Here is a 17054-nt window from a genome sequence, read left to right as displayed (position 1 = left end):
ATAAATATGAAGAAAATTGGTTAACCGTCGATCTAGATGAGATATATGAATCATTGGGATAGGTTGCATGCTATGCATATTACCACTTTATATTTCTTTTCTTCTTTTCTATTAGTAGTCTTCCTAATCCTAGACTAGCCCCTTGTTATGGTGGTCTAAAGAAGAGTAAAAAAAATTTTCCTTGAATTTATTTTTCCATATGGAAAGTATATTTCTTTATAAATGTTGCATGTCTGTATTTACTGTTCAAATCAGATTGTTTAATTTGATTTAAAATGAATAAATAAATTATAAAAATATATATATATATATGGTAACCCCGATCCTTACAGGATAAAAAAACAAAAACACAACATTGCTGCATGTACACCTTCTCTTTGGGGTTCTAAGGGAGACAGAAGGAATCTTCAATTCCTCCTCCCCGGCAGCTGGCACTTCCTGGAACTCGACTGATAGAGGAGAGAGGCTAATTTCCCCCCTGTATAGGTAGGCTCTTCATGTTACTGCAGCTGGAAGCGCACTATTTCCAACTGCATCAATGGGGGGGGGGGGGGGGGGGGGACATTTGTTACATTCACTAACGTACACTACTGCAAGTTGGTAGGATCAGTGGATCATTTGGACCAACCGTATGTAAACTGTGTTAGGGAATTGAGAAGAATGCAGCAGTAACTTTGTGCAAGCAATCTCCCCAAAAACATCAGCTTGAGGTAGGTTGGCAGCACAATACCTGTTCTCCAAATAAAAGCCAAAGTGTTTAGCTTTTTGGGGTTTTTTTAAAGAAATTTTTATTGGATTAAGTCATACAGAATGCAAAACAGCGGCAATAACAATATCAACATAACCACAAGATCCATTTTTTCAAATTTTGAATCCAAAACAAATAATGCCCTCCTCTCTACCCTGTGCCAAGAGGAGGTAGCACTGTACAACATATTTCCCCCCACTTGCCTTCACTGATTGTGTACCTAATACAGATATGGATTCCATACATTTTCACACTGGGCCAGTTGTTCCTAAGCACAGGTAGCCTAGAGAAGTAGACATAATAAATTCACTGCAGCAACTAGTGAAAGGGGTGGGAAAGCTTCCCTTTTCCAGGCCACAGCAATCCCCATGCAGGCAGCTACAATACAATTAGCAATTTTTTACCCACCTATTAGCACTGAAAGGGAAACAGTATAGCAAACATATCTAGCTCCACAAGGGCGTTCCACATGTTTTATCAAACATTACAACTGGGCCATTTTCAGCTAATACTGCTCTGCCCAAATACAGTCCTACCAAACATGGAGGGAAAGTACTTCCTGCCAGGTTTCCAAGTTTATTTAGAATTTCCTGTCCTGCCCTTGGGATAGCATCAGGGCGACTTACAATCTAATAAAGCAGAGAGAAGAAAGAGAACTAAAAATGCAAAAAAAAAAAGGGGGGGGGGGAAGTAATAGGAAGAGGACAAGCAAGGAGAGTGAGCGGGAAAAGGGGCAGAACTTCAATAATACAGTAGGATAGCGGGTAGAGAAAGACATGAGAAGGGGAAAATGAAGCTCGTGGAATATGACCTGCAAGACTACTGCATTAGTTGTTATAAGCATCTAAAAAGATATGTTTTAAGGTCAGTTTTAAAGGTATGAAGAAAGGATTTGGAATGCAGAAAATTAGGAAGAATATTCCAGAGGTGAGGAGGACCTTATACTGAGAAAATGGAGTTTGTTGTGTGTTCATGAGTGATCAGACGCTCGGTGAGAGTGATGAGCAAGTTTTGAGAAGAGGATCTGAGAGCATGAACTGGACTATAAGGCATCAGAAGACAAGACAGGTAAGGTGGTTCATTGGAAGTAAATGTTTTAAAGACAAGTAATAGAAGTTTGTTATATGGTGAGTTATTGGCAACCAGTGAGCTTCTTTCAGATGAGTTGTGATGTGATCGTATTTCCTAACGTTTTAGTTTAAGCAAATAGTGGTATTTTGGATAAGTTGCAGATGTCTAAGTTCTTTGACTTTAAGGCCTTGATAAAGTGATTGCAATAGTCTAACTGTGAAATAACAAGGGATTGAACAAGAACAGCTATGGACTACTTTTGAGATTTGTGGTTTAAAGGAGAGAGAGAGAGAAGTCTAGTAGGACACCTAAGATGCAAACAACATCTGATCGTGGTACTGGGCTATTGGCAAGAGGAAATGGAATTAGTAGAAGTTTATTTCTTCAGAAAAAAAAAATAATGCATTTAGATTTACTGGGGTTCAAGACAAGATGGTGTTCGTGTAGCCAAGTAGTTATCTTAGAAAATTTGAGGGATAATAAACTAATCTCAGAAGCAGTGCAGCTGTCCAGTCTACAAAGAATTTAAATATCAGCATATACAAACATGGTACTACTATTTACTATTTAACATTTCTAGAGCGCTACAAAGTGTACGCAGCGCTGTACAAACACAGAAGAAAGACAGTCCCTGCTCAAAGAGCTTACAATCTAATAGACAAAAAGTAAAGCATTTAAATTTAAAATATTTAAGCAGTCAAGCACAAGAGAACAGTCACAGAAGGACAGAAGATGTTGAAGGGTGGTCAGTGTGATTAGGTGTAACTCTGGTTGGAGTAGTGGGAGAAGGTGATAGAAGAATAGAAATGGGTGAGGTAAAGTAATGAGTGGGTTGATAGGGAGGTTATATAAGACATGTCACTCTAGGGGTGGGTGGGTAGAGGGGTAGGGTGGGTAGGATTAAGTCTAAAGCAGGAGAAGGTATTCTCTGCAGCCTATCTGTGAGATGGAAAATGCTCTCTGAAGCTGCTGCTATAAGTTGTTAGTTTTCTCTCCCTGAAAGAGATCCAAGCCACACCCACGAAGTTCAAACTGTCAGTGGGGAGGGTGAGGGGAGGAAATGGCAGTGCTTGATGAAAAAGAGAGCTCAGTTTGATAGGAGATATACTATAGGATGTCATTCTGAGGCCAGGCTAAGTCTAAAGCAGGAGAAGGTATTCTCTGCAGCCTATCTGTGAGATGGAAAATGCTCTCTGAAGCTGCTGCTATAAGTTGTTAGTTTTCTCTCCCTGAAAGAGATCCAAGCCACACCCACGAAGTTCAAACTGTCAGTGGGGAGGGTGAGGGGAGGAAATGGCAGTGCTTGATGAAAAAGAGAGCTCAGTTTGATAGGAGATATACTATAGGATGTCATTCTGGTAAGTTCTAGTGTCTGGGCTAATGTGAGAAGTGATGCAAGAAAAATATTAAAAAGGATCGGAGAGAGAATGGAGCCCTGGGGTACACCTGAAAACATATGAAATGGAGCAGGAGTTGAATTATTGAAGGATACTGTGTAATGTCTGTTAAAGTATGAGGTAAACCAGTAGAAGGCGCAGTCTGTCAGACCAATAGAGTGAAGATGTGAAAGTAGTATGGAATGGTTCACAAGATCAAATGCTGCTGATAGATCCAAAGATAGAGAACAGATCAACCTTGATTGAGTGAGCAGTAAAGAAAAGCAGTAATACTAAGACGTGTGGTTTCCATGCTATGATGATGTCTGAAGGCCGTCTGGTTTGGATGAAGGACATGAGTTTTGTGGGTAAAATCTGTAAGTCGAGAGTGAACCACAGATTCAATCATCTTTGCAGTAAGAGGTAGATTTGCTGCTGGGCCCACAGTTCTTTAACAGCTGATGGGTAAGTCCCGTGTATCGTATGTGCCACCAAAATAGGATTTTAAAACCATTTTCTATTAAACTGGATAAGTATTCTTCATGTTGTCTTAAATATTTTCCTTCTATCTTCCAACAGCAACCCAAGGTCCTGTTCCCACTCTACTGTGCTGGGCCTTCTCAAAAAGTGGGGCAATACATAATAGAGACCATTCCTCTTAATGTGATCAGCTTTCTGCAGAGCATTTCAGATGGAAACTTTAGCTTAGCTAGATCCCTTTTGAGTTCCTTAGCCCCCACCCAGTGCCTCAACTACACCTACTGGAAGAAGGCAGTATTCTCCAGCTGACAATGCTCTTATCAGATAAGACAAGCCATGTATCCATTCCCTGCAAACTGCCCCCACCCAATTGGTGTCCTAAGCTGCACAAGTGTATTTTTATTTCCAGTGTTTAAAGATGCCAAAGGTAGTATTGGGGGGGAAGGGGGAATGTTATACCAAATTAGCCTACAGCAGAGGTAAATCCCCCCCACCCCACACACACACACAAAATGAGTAAATAAAAATAATTGCTTTCTGTGCCCTCCACAGTTTTAGGGTATGGTATGCTTAATGGTTAGATATTATTTTCTTACGGTTGGGTAAACGATGGAAGATATAAAAAAATGTCTTCAATTGTTTAAACTGAGAAACTGTCCATTCACTGTTTAAATATACTACCATAGAAGAAGAAAGGAGGTGTTGGTGCACCTGTACAGGTTGCTGGTAGGGCCTCATTTGGAGTATTGTGTTCAGTTTTGGAGGCTATCTCACTAAAAACATAAGACTTGAAGGGGTTCAGAGGAAGGTAACCAAAATGATATGAGGTTTGCACCAATAGATGAAGACCAAGGCCTGAATATGTATGCCCTAAAGCAGAGGTTCTTAACCAGTGATGCCTGCACCCCCCCAAGGGTTGTAGGAAGAGGTTCGATGGAATATGAAGAAGGGACTTGAAACCTGAGGCAATGTATTGAAACTTTCTAGACAGAATGAAGGCAATTATTAGTACAGTTACTGATACTGTAACTATGTATCACTATAAACTTAGTTATTACAATAACAAGGGTTAAATTAATTAATTATGGGTCAATCTAGTTAACTACCACTTTATTATGACCTAATCATCTCTTATCAAAATCAACACCATATAATATTACAAACACATTGCTTTATTCAGCTATACCAATTCAAACATACATAATCACTGATTAAATACTTAACAAACTAATCATCCATTGACTGTGTTCTATTGTAACCCATACTGATACTCAATATAGTTCTTTAGACCTTCATAAATTAAGACGATCGTCATAAATTAATCAGATGACTTATCTTATCTTCGTTCCTAACAACAGAGTATTAAATGTTCCATCATAAAGTTCATTGATGAGTATCAATCACCAGTCCATTGATGAACAAAAAAAGAATCCAAAAGAGGAATTCACAACATCTTTGGAGTAGGTCAATCTTCTACTGAAGCAAATAACTCCACTCAAACCGGATCCTTGCATCAGGTTTCCTTCACAGTGATTATCAAATCAATCCACATTTATACATATATCCATAGATCTCAACACAGGAGATCCTATATACAAACACACAACATTGCTAAACACATCATCAACCTCAAACACCATAAAAATAACATTTACTTGAAGCCCTTACCAGCCACATCGGAGCACTGGGCTCACAACGGGAAATCCCTTCTGATAGCGTGAAACCTCACGAATAGATTGAATGATCTAACTTTATGTGAACTGCTGCTTTTATACTGACATCAATAATGCCCAATCAACCTCCTTATTGAGGCCATATGGGTGCACTGTCCCCCAATTAAAAATAAAACGCTGCTCCCTTCGAATAAGTTCACGTTCTACATTACCATAACCTCCCTGCAGGCAATTAATGATGATAAACTGTAAATCATCCACTGAATGATTAAATTGTAACCAATGGCTAACCAATGGCGTATCTATTTTTTGTAACCGAATGTTACTCAGATGTTGAGCAATACGCAACTTAATTTTTCTTGTAGTTTCTCCTATATACCATAGCCGACAAGGGCAGCATATGGCATAAACTACATTTTGTGTATTACAATCCGTATGAGATCGTAACTCAAAATATCTATTTGAAGATTGTACCCAAATCTGATTCGTACATAAGGCATATTTACAGTACACACATGCATTACAACGGGTATGCCCACCTTTCTTGCTGACCACCCCATCGATTCAATTTTTTCTTGGATAAAATCTCACCCATGTTTTTCTCACGATTACAAGCAAATCTTGGTCTAGTCTGTAAACCATGATGAAGAGATAACACAGGCCAGTGCTTAAGAATAATGTCCTGTATAGCTTGTGTCTGCTTATAAAATGGAAGAATACAATTAAACTGGGAAGCATTTGTATTCACAGAGGGTACCCCATTATTCAGCCAGCATCTTTGTGCATATTTTGCCCGCTTATGAGCTGATTTTATCGCATATTGTGGATAACCACGCATCTGAAATCTCCTAGCCATGAATCTCGCTTGTTGATTAAATTCTACTGGACTAGAGCAATAAGCGTTTAATTCTTAAAAACTGACCTATGGGGATACTTTCTTTCAACTTCCTCGGATGATGACTATTAAAATGTAAAATGGCATTCTTATCCGTAACCTTCCTAAACACTCCTGTGGTAAACTGACCATTCATAAACTGTATATCTATATCCAAAAACTGTACATTAGAACCTTTCGATTGTACCACAAAACGGATGTTGGGATCACATCCATTCAAGTATTCCACAAAAGTTTGTAACTCTTTCTCAGTACCTGACCAAATAATAAATATATCATCGATATATCTCTTCCAAGTAACCAGATGGGAAAAATTATATATGGATGTATATACAAATAAAGATTCAAACATTGCCATATATAGACAAGCCACCACAGGGGCAACAGTGGCCCCCATGGCGACTCCTTTCACTTGTAAATAAAATTGATCACCAAATCGAAAATAATTGTTTTCTATAACAAAAGTTGCCATCTGTAGCAGCAGCTGGATCTCAGATCGAGATAAATCTTGCTGTTCTAACGCTCGTTCAATAATCTCCAAACATGCTTTTTGCGGAATACTTGTAAGAGCGATGCCACATCCAATGTCAGCATAATAATTTGCTGATCACAAGGAATCTGTATCGTATTTAAGAACTCTAACATATCACCAGAATCCTTAATATACGATTGTATATGCACCATATGTGAGTGTAAATGATGTTCCAAAAATTGGGACAAAGGTTCAAACAAGGACCCCACACAGGAAACGATGGGCCTCCCTGGTGGATTTCTTACCGACTTATGAATTTTCGGTAAAAAATAGATATTCGGAACATTCGGTTTTTACCGCACCAAATATTTATATTCTTTCCCCTGTGGTGGCTTGTCTATATATGGTGATGTTTGAATCTTTATTTGTATATACATCCACCAATTTCCTCTGGAGTCTTTCATGAAGTACTTTGTCAAACGCCTTCTGAAAATCCAGATACAGAATATCAATCAGCTCACCTTTATCCAAATGTTTGTTCACCCCTTCAAAGAAATGTAGTAGATTGGTGAGGCAAGATTTCCCTTCACTAAATCCATGTTGGCTTTGTCTCATTAATCCATGCTTTGGAATATGCTCTGTAATTTTGTTCTTTATAATAGTCTCTACCATTTTGCCCGGCACCGACATCAGACTCACTGGTCCATAATTTCCCGGATATCCTCTGGAACCTTTTTTAAAAAGTCAGTGTTACATTGGCCAGCCTCCAATCTTCCGGTACCATGCTCAATTTTAAGGATAAATTACATATTACTAACAATAGCTCCGCAAGTTCATTTTTCAGTTTTATCAGTACTCTGGGATGAATACCATCCGGTCCAGGAGATTTGCTACTCTTCAGTTTGTAGAAATGCCCCATTACATCCTCCAGGTTTACGGAGAATTCATTCAGTTTCTCTGACTCGTCAGCTTCGAATACTATTTCTGGCACCGGTATCCCACCCAAATCTTCCTTGGTGAAGACTGAAGCAAAGAATTCATTTAATCTCTCCACTAGAGCTTTGTCTTCCTTGATCGCCCCTTTTACTCATCGGTCATCTAGTGGTCCATTTGCATCACAAACCCAGGTGGTCACATGACTTGGTAGCTTTAACGTATTTCTACTTTTAAGGATTCAACAGCTTAGATATTCTCATGTTTAATGTTTTGCAATAACATTGGAGATTTACAGGACCCCTGAGGCAGGCCTTCTGCTGAAACATGGCTGTGTCAGATCATTTCTCAACTTGTTTACAATAAAGACTCCTTGATATCCTCCTTCAATCTACCTCGCTTTTTTTTGTTTACTATATTGTAAGCCTAAGTGCTTTGAAAATGAGCCCCTTAATGAACTTTGTAGCTCACGATTAAAGACAAAATGTATTCTTGTTTGGTTACATAAGATTAAATGGATCAAATAAATAAATAAATAATTTATTTATTGCATTTGTATCCTACATTTTCCCACCATATGGCAGGTTCAATGTGGCTTACATATTGCTAAAAAAGCAGTTACAAAATTTAGAGTTGTAGATTCTAGTACATAATACAGAAGTACAATAAACACTTAGGTCGACATATTAGCATATTGTGAGAGAGGTTAATATTATTATTTTCTATTTCTGAACTTTTCGTGATGTATGGTGGTGTGGGATTAGGCAGATCCAGGGAGGAAAGACTTCTTGAAAAGATGTGTTTTCAGTTTTTTTTCTGAATTGTAGGTAGTTTTCTGTGAGTTTCAGGTCTTTGGGTAGTGAGTTCCAAAGTTGTGTGCCTATAAACAAGAGGCTGGCGGCATATGAAGATTTGTATTTTATACCTTTGCAATTGGGGTAGTGAAGGGTTAGGTAGGTTACATAGTAACATAGTAGATGACGGCAGAAAAAGACCTGCACGGTCTATCCAGTCTGCCCAACAAGACAAACTCATATGTGCTAGTTTTTGTGTATATCTTACCTTCTTGATTTGTAACTGTCATTTTCAGGGCACAGACCGTATAAGTCTGCCCAGCACTATCCCCGCCTCCCAACCACCAGCCCATGTTTGTAAAAAAATATTTTAGCTAGGAACAGATAGTCTCTTTAGGAATCTCTCTTCTTCTAGAATCAGATTCAAGTAACTTTATTGACACAACTTGTCATCAAAGTAATACATAAAGTGGTAAAAGGAAAGAATAACAAAGCACTGGAGATATACATTACTATAGTTTAGATGGTGGTGTGTTTCACATTTTGTGATCCTAACTGCTGTTTCTCCTGTTTCCCCTCAGGATTATAAAGAGATTTTCTTGCTCATTTATTTTGTGCATCTTATCTTCTCAGTCTGCTTTTCTTACTGTTCTCTTCCTGTTTCTTATTGGTAGATCAATAAGTTCCATCATGTAATCTGGTGTGAGTCCTTAGATGATTCTGTGGACTATTGTGCATATTTTGAAAGTTATGTGTTAATAGGAAGCCAATGTAAGCTTCTTAGGAGGGGGTTCAAGCTTTTGAAGCATGTTTTTCCGAAAATGAGTCTCGCAGCCATGCTTTGTGCTGTCTGTAGTTTTCTTATGACTTGATCTTTGCAGCCTATGTAAATACTATTGCAGTAGTCTACATGGGTTAGCACCATGGTTTGGATCATGTTGTGGAATGAATCCCTGGGAAAGTAAGGTTTTATACATTTGAGCTTCCACATAGTGTGGAACATTTTCTTGGTCGTGTTCTTAGCTTGGCTTTCTGTGTTAGGTTGCGGTCAATTGTTATGCCTAAGATTTTCAAGTGGTGTGAGATTGGGAGGGATGAACCCTGTGCGTTAATTGCTGAGGAGGGAACATTAATGTATTGAGAGAAGAGAATGAGACATTGGGTTTTATCTCTGTTGAGTTTTAACTTGAATGCCGATGCCCAGGATTCCATGATGGTCATGCTCTTTATTATTTCCTTGGTGATTTCTGTGGGGTTCTGTTTGAAGGGAATATAGATGGTGATGTCATCTGCATAGAGAAATTGATTGAGGCCTTGTTTGGATAGAGATTTAGCCAGTGGTGTCATCATTAGGTTGAATAATATAGGTGAAAGCGGTGATCCTTGTGATACTCCACTTTCTGCTTTCCAAGGTGGAGATATATCTAAGTTTGATTTGACTTGGTATGTTCTGGATGTCAGAAATCCCTTGATCCAGGTGAGTACTTTTCCTGTAATTCCTATCTTGTCAAGGATTCTCAGTAGTATGTGTTGGTTGACCATATCGAATGTGCTTGATAGGTCAAACTGGAGTAGGAGCATGTTTTTACCCCTTGCTATTTCCTGCTTGAATCTGGTCAGGAGTGTGGTTAATATTGTTTCTGTACTGTGGTGAGGTTTGAAGCCAGATTGAGATTCATGCAGTATGTTGAAATCAGTGAGGTATTCTGTAAATTGTTTGGCGACTATGCCTTCTGTCAATTTGGTTGTTAGGGGTATGGATGGTCTGTAATTCAAGGTGTCTTCTACTTTTTGTTTGATGTCTTTCGGGATGGGAGTTAGTAGGATATTTCCTCTGTCCTGTGGGAATAGGCCTTTTTTGAATAGATAATTAAGGTGGTCTGTGAGTTCTGTGACGTATTGATTAGGGGGGATTCATTATATAGTTGGGGCAGGTGTCTAGTTGGCAGTGGGTGATGTAGAATTTTCTGAGTGTGTGAGCTATTATTTCAATGCTTCGATGAGTGAAGTTATTCCAAATACGGTCTGCCAGGTATTCCCTTGGGTTCAGATCTAGTTCGTTTATGAAGGTTTCTGGATTAATATTTCTCTGATGCAGATTCTTGCATAGATTGGTAATTTTTTCTTCAAAGTATTTGGCAAGATTGTCTGCATGTGGTTTGCATTCGGTGTAGTTACTGTTTTGGTGTTAAGTAAGTTGTTTATTAGTTTGTATAATTTCTTTGTGTCTTTGTAATCTGTGCCTATTTGTTCTCTGTAGAAGTTTCTTTTGGATTGCCTTATTTTATATATATATATTTTTTTAATGTTCTTTCCAGGCCTTTTGATGATTGTTCATTTTTGTTTTTTTCCAGTTTGTTCTAATTTTCTAGTTTGCGTTTTTAGAATTTTTAGTTCTTCGTTAAACCAGAGTATTTTATTGCGTTTTTGTGCTGATTTTGTACATATGGGCACTGTTTTGTTGAGGATTTCGTTGCATAATTACACCAAGGCAATCAAAATTAAAAATAAACATAGAAACTGGTCCAGAAGTATAGTAACAGATGTGCACATGTGAAGGTCTGGATTAATTCGCAGCCTGGCTTCTGCTCACTTTGTCAGCCATGGATGGGAATACTGCAGAATGCTGGACAAAGAGAGACCCAGTCATCATTCAATAGTGACACCTCGTAGCTGGTCTAAAAATCCACAATTGCAGCATCCTAGAAAATGCTCTGGTATGTAGCCTCCTACTCAAGACTGATTCTACAGTGATTGGGTTAAATGAGTTGCAAGGTGAATACACAAAATAGGAGACCCCCTTCACACCAGTATTTTCTTTAATTCAACCAGAAGCCCAAAAGAGCAGGAGGAATCTACCAGGCCCTAGAAAACTGAATTAAGAGGAAAGCAAATATATAGTGTAAAATTTGTAATTAATTAAAGAATAAATAAATAGATAGATATAGATTACCAACCAACAACCTTTGAAGAATGAAGTAGACAGGATGTAGGTTCAGAACAGGTAGGGACTATGGCTTCTTCCCAGAAGCGATATGAGCGCATGAAATAATCTCCCAATGGAGGTGATGAGACACAAACAGCAACATAATTCAATACCATATTTATTTATTTATTTTAATATTTATATTCCGCTCTGTCTTTCTAATTCTAGGTGAAGTACATAAGCACAGTATCAGAAAAAAAAAAGAAGATCATGCAGGGCTTATGGAAGGGGAAGTGGGCAAATAGTGAGTTACTAATTTACCCCAAAAGATCAAAAGCATCAAGAATCAAAAGTGAATGTAAACTGTGGCACTTAAAAGTCTCAAAGTCAGAAAAAATCAGGCATAAGGGGGATACATAAAAATTTGAATACCAGGGGAATATTTCTGCCATTCCAATGTTCTGATAATTAGAAGCGAGAGCTGTCAGAATTACTCCTTGGGCACATAACATTTATGAGCTGTCTTCATAACTAGTGAATGCAGAATTCAAAAGCATTTGTGCAGGATACATTTGGGTGCTCACCAATAAGCTACTTTCTTTCAATTTTGCCTGGCAAAGAACACATACATTTTGGCCAGATGAATCCCTGTATGGCCTAAATTGCTGCAGGATTAGATGAGTGCTGAGATCACGTTATAAGCTATGTGGAGATTGGTGACTCTCTTCATTCTGGCTGCAGACATAGCAAGTAGAACTCTAAATAGGTTAACCACTTAAAAGTTATACCCGGTCAGTTCACTTATATGTTTGTTGGCTGAATATACATTTAACTTTAAACAGATCACTTTGCAGTGCTTGTCCTGCTGAATGTCTACCTCGATGTTTTCTCATTTTCAGTATTAGGTGCCGTGTTTTCTGTTCCTTTAGCTACCATCATGCTCTGTGTGCCTAACAGATAACATAATTTTTATTTAATTTGTAGGGTCTGATTTCCTAAGGTATTTTGCCGTATATATAGAACCTTCATCTGCATAAAATACTGATTTACACTCATAAAAAGCCTCTTGTAAAATTAGGTCATGCATAAAAGTCTGCACGGTGCAAGTAGCCCCTGTACTTGTAAGGTAGACATGCTCAGAGATGGAATTTGGGTGGAGTGTGGGCATAGTCACAAGTGACGTGCATATTTGATCAATTATGCACATACACTAACATTTACACCCGCTTCCCTGTAGGTCAGTGGTTCCTGGAGCTGCAGGCTCCCCTGCCACTCAGGTTCTCAAGATATCCACAATAAATATTCATGAGAGAGATTTGCATGCAGTGGAGGCAGTGCATGCAGATCTCTCTTCTGAATATTCATTATGGATATCCTGAAAATCTGACTAGCTGGCTCCTAGGACCAGCACCCACAATCTAGACCAGTGGTTCCCAAACCTGATCCTGGAGGCACCCTAACCAGTCAGGTTTTGGGGATTTCCAGCATAAATATTTGCATGCAGTGGATATCCTAAACACCTGACTGGCTGTGGTGCCTTCAGAACCAGGTTTGAGAGGCACTAGTGCTGCAGGATTTCTGCTAGTATCTTATAAAGAGACGTGGAGGGGCATAATTGAACGAAAACGTCTATCTCCATGGGCGTTTATCTCCGAGAACGGGTCCATGAAGACCGAACCGTATTTTCGAAAAAAAAGTAGACGTCCATGTTTTATTCGACAATTTGTGAGCTGGGCGTTTTTGTTTTTCAGTGATAATGGAAAATGAAAGCGCCCAGCTCAAAAACGAATAAATCCAAGGCATTTGTTCGTGGGAGGGGCCAGGAGTCGTAGTGTACTGGTCCCCCTCACATGCCAGGACACCAATCGGGCACCCTAGGGGGCACTTTTACAAAAACAAAAAAAAAGGTAAAAGAGCTCCCAGGTGCATAGCACCCTTCCCTTGTGTGTTGAGCCCCCCAAATCCCCCTCAAAACCCACTGCCCACAAGTCTACACCATTACTATAGCCCTAAGGGGTGAAGGGGGGCACCTACATGTGGGTACAGTGGGTTTGGGGGGGTTGGACGACTAAGCATTAAGCAGCACAATTGTAACAGGTAGGGGGGGGATGGGCCTGGGTCCACCTGCCTGAAGTCCACTGTATCCCCTAACAATGCTCCACGGACCTGCATACTGCTGCCAGGGAGGTGGGTATGACATTTGAGGGTGAAAATAAAAAGTTGTGAAACATCATTTTTTTGTGGTGTGAGGGGGTTAGTGACCACTGGGAGTCAAGGGAGGTCATCCCCGATTCCCTCTGGTGGTAATCTGGTCATTTAGGGCACTTTTTGGGGCCTTATTCGTGAAAAAACAGGGTCCAGGAAAAGTGCCCTAAATTCTAGCTACAAACGCATACTTTTGTCCATTATCGGCGAAAGGCGCCCATCTCTCGGCCGATAACCACGCCCCAGTTCCACCTTCGCCACGCCTCTGACACGTCCCCATCAACTTTGTACACTTCCGCGATGGAGTGCAGTTGAAAACGTCCAAAATCGGCTTTCCATTATACCGATTTATTCGTTTTTGTGAGATAAACGTCTGTCTCCCGATTCTGTCCACATGTTCTGCCCCCTCAGCAGCCTTGCACTAGTTTTATAGTGCTTAATGATTTTACTGTTTTTCTCACTGCAAAGATATATGAGCAATGCATCATGTGAAATGTAGTCTCACATGCACTGCAGCCACCCCTGCTTATTTGTATAAAGTCTGTCAATAGTGGTCTATTCTCCTGCAAAGATCTCCCAGTCTCTACTGAGCTTGATTCCTTTATTTACCTATTGCCATTTCCTTACTATTTCTACTTTCTCTGTCCTGATGGGTCAGCCAGGTTATGACCTTTCTCTCCAATCGAGGGCTGCCCTCTGGGACCACCTCTGCTACCTATTGGTAGGTTCTGTCCCTATTGGCCTCTTTATGTCCCCTTCCCTGGACTTGTGTGGGGCATTTCTTGACCTCCATGACTCCACAAGACTCATTCTCCTTCTTGCCATGAGCAGCACTTGTTCTGCTGCTCCCCTGAAGAAAACTCATCTTTTCACCTCGCTCATTCTTTCACTCAAGATATTGCACAATCCCAGCATCCCATCTCTGAACTGCTTTCATCTATTTACTATTTTCCCACTTCTGCAATAAAGCTTCTTCTCTTCAGATTTCCATCTCCATCCTCCGATACAGCTCTCAGAACTACGAAGTCTCTTGCCTCAGGGCATGAACATCTGAATATCTATGTGAGTAAATGATCTACATTTATTCAATAAAGTAAACTTCAGAAAAAGAGAAGAGACTTCTGGGTGTGCTGATGTGTTGAGATTACACTTCTTGGATATTAAAGCCTTAAGAATATTACACTTTAAAAGGCCAAGACACCACCACCAAGGTCTCCTCACCCTCTCCCATACAAACCCCCACCTTATTTCTCTCTATCCCAATCCCCACAACACACACATTCCATCTACCTTTCTTCAAACCCCTTCCCCCATGGAATACACCACCCCATATGCCTTGTGCCAGCCTTCCCCCTTCCCGACCTGAACATGTATACTTTGGAGGAAAGGAGAAACAGGGGTGATATGATACAGACATTCAAATATTTGAAAGGTATTAATCCTCAAACAAATCTTTTCTGGAATGGGAAGGCAGTAGAACTAGAGGACATGAATTGAGGTTGAAGGGGGGCAGACTCAGGAGTAATAGGAGTAATGTCAGGAAGTATTTTTTCACAGAAAGGGTGGTGGATAAATGGAATGCCCTCCTGCGGGAGGTGATGGAGATGAAAACGGTAATGGAATTCAAACATGCGGGGGATAAACACAAAGGAATCCTGTTTAGAAGGAATGGATCCATGGAATCTTAGCGGAGATTGGGTGACAACGCTGGTAATTGGGAAGTAAAATCAGTGCTGGGCAGACTTCTACGATCTGTGCCCTGATCATAACTGAATAGATATGGACAGGCTGGAGTGTAAATTTTAAGGGGCTTTGATGTTAACTTCAGACACCAAACCAGTTACCATATCAAATACCGACATTCCACCAGCAGAAGAACTTGCCAAATACTTTAAAGAAAAAATTTCTAACATTCGCAAATCCATGTCTGATGAAAACATTAACCTTGATACCTTCCTTGATGAACTAGACCCACACTCTGGAGAATATCCAGCAGATCAGTCTTGGTGTAACCCCGCCCTCCAGGATAAAGATATATCCTACCATACCTCTGCAGCTACCTCAGATATATCTTATCAAAACGAGGGAGTAAGGTTAAAATATTAAACACTAACCACTCCTTCCTAATTCTGAATTGGGAAGGGGAATGTAATCTAAAAAAATTAAGAAATTCAAACAAGTAAATGAGTTTATAAGTAAAATTAAACAAAATTTATTTTACCACAGAATTTATATATATTTCTTCTAACATAACATTTCAACATGCTAAACTTTTTTTTATCTCTCCTTTCTCTAACAGGTTATCAGCTACCCAGAACTGTTAGATAAGTATAATCTTGTATATTATCAGCTTTTACTTAAACAAATAAGAGATTTATTTAACTATGTTGTGATGACGCTATCTTCTAAGGAATGATACTTTGTGTTGTTGTTTTTTTCTTCAGGTTCTTCAGGACGCGTGCAGGTAAGTATAATGTCTATGTTTATCCCAAGTACCTAGGTCTTTGATAAGTCTTTACTTAGATGTAAATTAAAGGATACTCTCTTTAACACTGTTCTTTTCCTTTCTTCTCCTTGCTCTTTTGTTGGCTGGCCAGCATAAACTTGATGTTGGGTTGGTTTAGGATGTGCTTGATAGAAGATCAGCTCCTTCGCTCCACACACCTACTACTCTACCTTAACAAACTCAAAGGAAAAAAACCTATTCCCTATGCAAATGCTAAAATTGTTATTTTTCTAGCTACCCAATTAAATAAAAATATAATCATGAATCCCTATGCTAGATCCCACCCTCAATTAATTCTCCCAAAATGAATTAAGGAAACCTCAAAGTTGATACAAAAATTAAAGAAATAGGAAATATCAACTTTTTGTTCAGTAATTATTTTAAAATTACATATGTATATATTTTTATTGAATACCCGGCTCAACTAAACATGCAGCTCACAGATTCTAAATGGCTTTTTACCATTTAGACTCCCTTACTTTAAAGTAAATATTTAAAGTGAAACTGTACTGTGCTCTAGTTATTTTCTGAATGAAGTGTATAACTAGACTCACACACAAAACTCCCATAAATATATTTCTCAGCCTGAGCTCTCAAACACTGAGTCTTAGTAACTCAATAACAATATGTACTCAGTGCCTACCAGAAGCCCAGTCTCCCACTCACACAACTTAGAGCCAAACGACCGCGGGGCTCTTTTAAGTTAACTTTAACCAGACTTTACTCAGGCAAACTATTTTAAGTTACATTTAACCAATTTTCACAACTTTAAAACACTTTAAAGGCTTTTCTGGACGGACTCTCTCATTTACAACCGTCCAGAAGCTGAATACCCACCCAACTGACCACTGAAGGCAGTTTAGAATCTTTCTTACCTTCCCCATGGAGCTCGAGCCTCACGCACGAGCCCAACATTCTAAAAGTCCCCACAGCCACAAAACAGCATTTTTAAACACTATTAAACACCTTCTAGAC

This window comes from Microcaecilia unicolor, chromosome 2 (assembly GCF_901765095.1).
Source record: "Microcaecilia unicolor chromosome 2, aMicUni1.1, whole genome shotgun sequence".
NCBI lineage: Eukaryota > Metazoa > Chordata > Amphibia > Gymnophiona > Siphonopidae > Microcaecilia > Microcaecilia unicolor.
Note: the sequence above shows the minus strand (reverse complement) of the source record.